This window comes from Camelina sativa, chromosome 2 (assembly GCF_030686135.1).
Source record: "Camelina sativa cultivar CO46 ecotype springtype chromosome 2, ASM3068613v1".
NCBI classification, from domain to species: domain Eukaryota; kingdom Viridiplantae; phylum Streptophyta; class Magnoliopsida; order Brassicales; family Brassicaceae; genus Camelina; species Camelina sativa.
In genome coordinates, this window is record NC_141881.1 from 20,749,763 (window position 1) to 20,758,636 (window position 8,874).

Here is an 8,874-nt window from a genome sequence, read left to right on the forward strand (position 1 = left end):
TCTAGTGGTATATTTTCAGTACCCGTAACCCATCCAAGGAAAGCTTCTGAGTATGTAAGCTTCTTATGATGTTGAAGTTGTTCTCAGTGTGATCAGGGATGTCTAAGTACTAGCTGGTTCAATCTTTTTGAATGGGGTTAGCTTGGACTTCTGACTATTAGAATGCTTTTTAAACCCATTGTTTTTCACTCTGATTGAGTTGTTACTATATAATGAAGAATGACATTTTTCTAATATTTGGATCTAAGTTAGCTGCTGCAATTCTTGGTGGTGTTGATAACATTTGGATCGTAAGTCACATCTATACACATAAACATATTGACTCTCTTGGCATGGTTGATGTCATATTCTCTTATGTTGCTCAATCAGATCAGGTTTGGTTCTTTATTTCATTCGAAGTTTATCTTTATAAGTTTACTTTATACTGCATTGCATCTTTTTATTTTTAAAACCAATCAATACATGAAATCGGCAGATGATGATTTTACCTGGATTCCCCTTCAGAACATTATGAATGTTGCAAACTCCAAGTTCTGATGCTACTTTGAATCTTTTTTACCTTATTTTGTTTGTTTTCAGCCACCAAGTTGGCTGCTCCGAACTTGCAAATTTGTTTTTAAGTCCCAAAGTCCTTTTCACTCGTTTTCTTAATTTTCCTTAAAAGGAAGATCTTCAGTTTTACACTATACAAATTCTAGGAGTTTTCATATTATCAATGTCTTGAATTGGAGATACAGTTCCGGAAGGTTGACTCCTAGTCATGCACTACAAAATCCAAAAACATAAACTAAAAGAAAATAGAGGTTATCGAAAAAACAAGAAAATTAAAACTAAATTTGAAAAATTCAAAAGAAAAATTCAAAGTATCTTAGACGAAAAGTTCTTATCAAATTCAATGGGCAGCTAGTTACTTCCCGGCAACGGCGCCTAAAAGCTTGTGATGAGTGTGATTTTTTGCTTCAAAATCTTTTACCTTAAAAGACCACACGACTACTGCAAGTGTACAGTTAATCGGTTGAAGTATTTAAGGATCGATCCCAGAGAGAGTAATAGCTAACACAAATTGAATTATAAGAGAAAGAACTATGGTAAGACTAAATAAAAGATTGGGATCGATCCATAGTTTTTAAGTCCCCAGTCTTTTATTTAGTCTTAGCCATAGTTCTTCAATTTGTGTTCGCTATTGAACACTATTATCATAGAATGAAAATCTTACACTAATGAACTAACAAGCTATTATCATATAATGAAAATCTAAAGTCTTCATACTCTGTTACTCAACTTACGCAGACAACGACGCATGTCAACCAGCTAGTAAAACAAGTTCGATACATTCACCGAGCTCCCATTCTCTATATCAGCACTTGGTGATCAATCTAAGCACATGCATTAAAATAAAGATGTCCCAAAAGAACTCTAATATAGAACCGAAAATAAGATCTAACAACCTAATTGAAGCGAACCATGAATTCCTCTTAAATCAACCCATAAAACCAAACAAGTAAAAACTACTCGCTCATAATGCAAAGAAACGACATTGATATTATAAAGTATAGCATAAAAACCAAATGAAATATCAAAATACGTTCAAAGGAAACTTCTCTACGGGTTCAATTATGTCAAACTTTTCTTTCAAAAACGTCACATCCACTGCTATTACATTTCTTATAAATTCAAATACTCTTAAACATTGACCTAAGGCAAAAAAAAACAGGTACTTAAAACCTTTGGTTACCTACAAGCTCTAGGTCAGCAATTGTACCAGGATTTGCTTTCTTTATCTTGTAGATATACTTGGGGAGTTGCTCATAATCACTTTTATGAGAACCTCTTAATAACTCACGAGATTGCTCTAAAGCATCCCAAAGTTGGTGAGATAAGTTAGCGTTAAACCATAATTTTTAAGTAATGGTTTCTCCAAGTCCCTTGGTTTCAGTCCATGGCTGATACCACCAAAAAGATCCAATATGAGTTGGCTTATAATTTTTTGCATAATTGATCCTAATGAAAAAATTATAATCCAAAAATACTATGTTGTTTCATCTTTTGTTGTTGCTCGCACCCATTATTTTTGCACACAATAACAAAACTTTTAGTATCCGACTTAGATACTTTTCAGCCAAACGTATATTTTACTGAAAGCATCCATAACCTTTGTTGTAACTAGAGATGAAACCCGCGCGTTGCGCAGGGGTTCTTTGTTATTTTATTGACCACTCTATTTTATTTTTGAGAAAATATCAATAAAAGCATGAAGTTAGCAAAAATATTAATTAAATTGTCAATTTTTATTATTTTTTAACGTTAAATCGCAAACTTTTGTTAATTTTGCCAAATAAAACACATAGTTAAATCAACTGACGGATATATTTTATAGTATTAAGTCAACGTCGGTAAAATCCGTTAAACAGTAAAATGACGTCGATTTGTAATATTAAAAGAAAAAACATGATATGGTGATTTGAACCTGCCACCTGTTAGATGAGTTAATCAATACTTAACCAAACACATATTTATATATTTTTTGGTAATTTCTTATTTGGACTTTCTCCTTCTCACGATCGATAGAACCGCGTACTTATCAGTAAAATTTTCTTTCTTCCTCATTTAAGCGTTTTTCCATTAACCAATTCCAATATGATTTTTTTTTTTCTATTTCTCCATTACGATTTATCAAATTTTAATTCTATCTCACTTTCTAGATTTCGTGGCGGAGATCACCATCTCCTCGCTGAGACATTCCCAGGGATGGCAGTGGAGTTTAGATGACGATTCCCACGGAATCCATTGGCGGCTTAAATCTGAATTTGAGAAAAAGCTTAAGGTTCAAATTCTTCGACAATATATATATTTTTTGTTATGTAAAATTGTCAATATACGCAGCGGCTCTGTTATTTTATTTTTTAACTTACAAACGACGTTGTTTCACTGTTTAACAGAAGTTATCAACGTTGACTACATTGTAAAATTCATCTGTTAATTGACTTAACTATGTGTCTAATTTGGTAAAGTCAATAAACATTTGTGATTTAACTGAAAAAAATAATAAAAATTGACAATTTAATCCACCATAAGCAAAGTTGAGCCTTTTTAAAAACGTTTTTTACTATATAACTTCATGTTTTTAATGTTATTTTTCTCTTTTATTTTTTATACACATTTTATTTATTTTTCCTTTCCTATGTGTTTGTGTATGGTGTAAGCTGTTATTCTCTTTCATATATATCTATATTGTATTATTAAGGCCTCAATATATATGTGGCCAAAATGGGCCATTTTTACTTGGCGATTATCCAAAGATCATTTATTACCTTGTTGGGCAGTTCTTGTTTTATTATAGGATTTTACCGTATTTTGTGTTAATTTTCTGGTAGCTTTGTTCTGAAATGAGAGTGTCCGTACTTAATTATCTTCTTCATCCAGTCATTCTTCGTGACTATTTTTGTCCTTTTCCTTTGAATTCATTTGTTCATCATCCACATATGCATTTTTCTTTCAATTTAGGAGAGTGGTTGATTGTTTGATTGGTGATGCTTCTGGTAAGTCATGGGAAGACTGTTCATTGAGTCTATTTTGGTTTCGCTTGCTGGTGGAAGCTAAGTAGGTTGTTTAGTAGATTAGATTGTTGTTATTTTTATTTTGATGCTCGTTGATAGTGTATTATTCTATGTGTTGTTGTGAAGAGTTTCGTTTCTTTTTGTTTGGTTTATCTAGTTATTAAGTTGATTTTCTATGAATCTAAAAGATTAAAACTGTGTTGGTCCAACCTCCATTTTGTTTTAATTTTGTTTTCTATGAATCTAAAATATACATAGAAATACCATTTTTGTTTTCTTTTCCTGTATATTTCGAAATTTTTTTACTGGTTTTGATGTTTTGGGCTGATGGTTTATCTTAGAATCATGTCGATTAAAAATGTCTTGATAGTGATATTTCTACGTTTTTTAATATTTTGTCATCAAAATACTTATGTTATGGAAAATTAAATAAAAAGAGTAGGCTTATAAAACTGGATAAAACCCACATAATTTCAAATTAGAGACAAAGTCCACAAAATTTATAAAAAATTATGCTGAGGTGGAGCTCTCTAATGAGAGAAAACTCTGCTATTATATATATGATTCATATTTGCTATTGAATTTTTCTTGAAAACCGGTTAGATTTTTTAAACTTGTAGAATCAAGGAATGTGATTTTGTTTTATGGGCTTCGTTACAGGCCTGAACTAAATTGAAAGCCCAAAAACAAGAGGACGGTTATGTCCGAAAATAATAAGGTTAAAAGATAAATATGAATCGTACCGTAAGAAAAAAAACACGAATCGTACCTTGTTCATCAATCCTAAAGCCCCTAGATCTACAAAAATCCTTGTTAGCAGTCGTTCTTGTGAAATCAACCATGGACGAATCCGCCATCAAAGTAAGTAATCTTCTTCTCTTTATGGATCTCCCTATTTGCTTACGCTCCTCTGATTCTCTCTCTCTCTCTCTCTCTCTCTCTCTCTCTTAGATGATTTAGGTCTTCATATTTGAGGTAGTGGAGAGAATGTCTGATTAGATTTTTTTTTTTTTGGGTGTACATTAGGGTCAGGAATCGCTGAAATTGAACAGTGAAAAACGGTAAATTTCATTCATTTGATTTTATTATTTTTGTTTTGTTTTTTTTGGGAACCATGAGATGTTTGTCATGTTAGCTAATAATAATATTATCTCTAATGAGAGAAAACTCATTAGGTTATGATTTTTGTTTTATGGGCTTAGTTACAGGCCTGAACTAAATTGAAAGCCCAAAAACAAGAGACGGTTATGTCCGAAAATAATAAGGTTAAAAGATAAATATGAATTGTAACTTAAGAAAAAAACACGAATCGTAGTCGTTCTTGTGAAATCAACCATGGACGAATCCGCCATCAAGGTAAGTAATCTTCTTCTCTTTATGGTTCTCCCTATTTGCATAAGCTCCTCTGGTTTCTCTCTCTCTCTCTATTAGATTATTTAGGATTTGAGGTAGTGGAGAGAATGTCTGATTAGATTTTTTTTTTTTTTTTTTGGTGTACATTAGGGTCAGGAATCGCTGGAATTGAACGGTGAAAAACGGTAAATTTCATTCATTCATTTTTTTTTGTTTTGTTAACCATGAGAGATGTTGTCATGTTAGCTGATAATAATATTATCTCCTGCAATCAAATTCTATTGTAGCCTTAGCACGATTTCCGTAGAGGGATATGAAACTATGTTTCATCATCAGTTTCGTCTCAGTCTCGCGTTGACAAAGCATTTCGCTAAATGCGGAAAGATCGCGCGTTTCTTTATTCCCAGAGACAGAAAGGGTATCCTCAGGAGTCCCTGCCTTCATTTATTTTTGGGGAGAAGGTGCGAGAGACAAGGCATTGAAACTTAGTGGACGTGACCTGGGAGGATGGACTGCAGTCGTTAAGCCTGTACCCCAGCCGGAAGAACCTGCGGAGTTAAGCAACTACCCCTTGGATCGAGAATTAAGCAAGTAAGTTGATTAATATTATTATTATTATTTATTTTAATCTCCTGCAATGCTTTTAGTATCTGTTCTTGTGATCATGCGTGCTATTTATAATCTTCTCTCCTTGTTAATTAGGCTGATGGTTAAGGTAGATGGTTTACCTTCTTCGGTGCGTAATATTGATTACATGATCGGGTTGTATGAACATTTCTCTTCATGTGGAGAGGTCACCGATATTAGTGTTATTCCCACAGTTGATTTGGTCGACGGAATCTTTGTTCCCACTAGGTTGTTTTTCCCTTCTTACTTCCCCAAATTGGTGAATATTTTTCCCAGCTCTCCCTCTCCCTCCCTGTCTCAAGTTATTAAATTATAAACTAAAGAATCGAATTTTCCAGACTTGCTGAGATTTCTATTATGGGAGAAGGATGTGTAGAGAAGGCGCTGGAACTAAGTGGACGTACCGCACATGGATGGAATATAGTAGTTCGTCGTCTTGACCCGCCCAATTCTCCGTAAAAGACAGCGTACCGGCTGTGAACATCCATGTACGTAAATTTTGCTCTTTGTTCTTGGTTTTCTTTTTTTTTTTTTTCTTTTTTTTTTTTATAATTTTTTTTCCAGCGACTCTTGCATAATTATAACCTCTCTCATTAATTTCGTTGTTTATGATATTTGAGAAGGCTAAGATGGAGAAGGCTAAGAAGATGGAGAAGGCTAAGATGGAGAAGATGGAGAAGGGGAAGAAAAGGAAGAATACTGCGGAGTAGAAAGCTCTCTCCTTAATTAGGACAAGACAAAAGCTCTTTGGTTTTTTTAGTTTGTGTGATACAAAACCTTTCGTGTTTTTTTCTTTTTCTTTCTTGTTTTCATGTATGGCTTCATGAAATTATAAATCGAGCAATACTTTACATGTTTCACTGAAATATATTTGTACATGTATCTGATTTTAAAAGTTGTTCTTTATTGGTTTCTACTAATGGTTATCGATCGTTGTGTTACCACTTGTACTTTAGATTTTCTTTTTTAAGCACTACAAGATATATATATATATATATATATATATATATATATATATATATATATATATTGTAATAATTTAGAGTCGGTGTACATTCAGTAGATATAATTGGATTGTTGTATGAATTTTACGATGAATAGGCGTATGGGGAATGAGAGAGAGAGAGAGAGGGGGGTATAAGAAAACCCATAGGCGAGGAGGCAATGGCAAAGCTTTTGCTCGTTGTAACTAAAATGACTCGTGATGTCTACGTGACTGGTTCATACATAATGTCATCATCCTTTTTCTATTCACTCTTTCTAGAATGTCACACATACCTTAAGATTATGTACAATGGTTCTAAAATTACAACACCCACTTTTTCTTTTTTAAACACTCCACATCACCTTTTCTCTCTTCCACATCATAATTCAACACCTACATTATTTTTATCTTCTACAATGGTTTTGTTTAACAAAATTACAACACCCTTACCCCACTAATTTTATTTCATATTTTTAACCTTATTTATGTTTATTTTTGGTGAACACATATTATTAATCATAGTTAATATCAAATAAATTAAAATAAGTAAAAATTAAATAAATTTATAAAATAAATTGAGATTTTGTTTTATTTTTGAAAATATATAAATGATTAGGATCCATTAAAAAAACGGATAAAACAATAAACAAGAGTTTATGAAGACTGATAGCAAAAATATAATATTTTTTTTTTTGTGTCCAAATTAAATGAAACAAATCTTTATTTATAGAGAATGAAAAATGATAAATTTTGGTATAAAAATAATAAAATAAATTTTGGTATTCTATAAGATAACTGATCTCAAATAATTGGGTTGGGTAAATAATACTCCCTCCGTTTCATAATATAGGATGTTTAGAGAAATATTTTTGTTTCATAATATAGCATGTTTCCAACATTCTATGCAACTTTTAGATTAAATTTATATTTTATATTATGCAGACTTGTTTATGATTGGTTAAACTTTTTAAAAGTAACTATTTCTTAATATGCGTGTTTTCACTAAAACATCCTATATTTTGAAACGGAGAGGAGTATTTGAAATCTAACCATCCAATAGAAACAAAACATGTTTCTTCTAAATATTATTTTATAATTAAAAAAGTAAACCATTCACAATGTGCCACGTGGCGAGCCAACCCACTACTTTTGGGTTTCAACGGAGTTGAATGTTTTCAACTGTGTTGTCTCCACCTCATCTCTTTTCTTTTTTACAACACCCCATTGCATTGCTTCAACTGTTGAATTTTTTATTCAACAGCTTAAAAATACACCATTGTAAGTAGTCTAATAAGTTACCGTCGTATTTAATTTTATTTTCCTAAATGATGCCTATGAAAAAGCAACAGTTATATAATCATTATGAGCTGACAGAAATAAAAATGAAATCTATAACTACATTAAGATTATTAAATGAGCTACTCGATTTAACTATGCAAATAATACGTAACAACCCGCACATAGTGCGGGATAAATCGATTTAAAGAAAATTATTATACGTAAAATTATTATCATAAAACTAATATATATTTGTGTTAAATATAATATGTAACTAAAGTTTTTTATTAATTTATTCAAAGCTGCGTTTTTCGTGTAAAAAATCATAATATATTTAAATTGCGTGATTAGAACATATATTCCTATTCGGTTATTAATATTTTTATTTTTAATGAATAATCACACTAAATATTGAGATTAATTAGTTTACATACTTAGATATATATATATATATATATATATATAAATAATCATACATCATGATATCCCCTAATTTGTTGTCATTTTTATATTTATTCATCTATATATAAATTGATATTTATTGGGAATTAAGTTTCTGTTAATGAGTTGGAGATAATTTAGGGGTAATATACTTTTTTATAATCAATTATAATAACTATTAAAAGCTTGTTATTTAAATTATTATGGTAATAATACTAACATAAAAAATAACATTTCGTTTTTATATGATTACGTTAATAAGTTATATGTTTAATAAGTTATATATTCTTTATTTTTATTAACTTTATATTAATTGATATGTTTTTATAGCCTTTTTCGAATGTTTAACTTATATTGATTTTTAAGAAATCAATATAACTTTGACTTGTATATATATTTGTAAGTAAATTTTAGTGAAATTTTGCCTTAAAATAGTATGTAATTATTTAATTAGTTTTAATATGTGATTTTTATATTTGTGTGAACAATGATGATATATCTAATTATTATTCAATTAATTTTAAAAAATATATAATGGCATGTCAATGTAATTAAGTAGAAAATTTAAGAATATTTTTCTAAAAGGTACACAGATCTCTCTGGCGGTGACACAATAGCTTTTTCAAAAGTGTG

General features: G+C 30.7%; 1 non-coding gene and 1 pseudogene across 2 annotated transcripts; both read left to right on the plus strand.

Moving 5' to 3' along the window:
• Positions 1-469: 469 nt before the first annotated feature.
• Positions 470-541, plus strand: LOC147948949 (small nucleolar RNA snoR60). The gene has a single exon (XR_015586390.1). It is a non-coding gene; the product is annotated as a small nucleolar RNA snoR60 (small nucleolar RNA).
• Positions 542-4,874: 4,333 nt separating this feature from the next.
• LOC147948950 (uncharacterized) lies at positions 4,875-6,033 on the plus strand (annotated as a pseudogene). The gene is made up of 5 exons (XR_015568567.1): positions 4,875-4,913; positions 5,061-5,095; positions 5,198-5,501; positions 5,613-5,765; positions 5,876-6,033. The product of XR_015568567.1 is annotated as an uncharacterized LOC147948950 (transcript).
• The last annotated feature ends 2,841 nt before the right edge of the window (positions 6,034-8,874 follow it).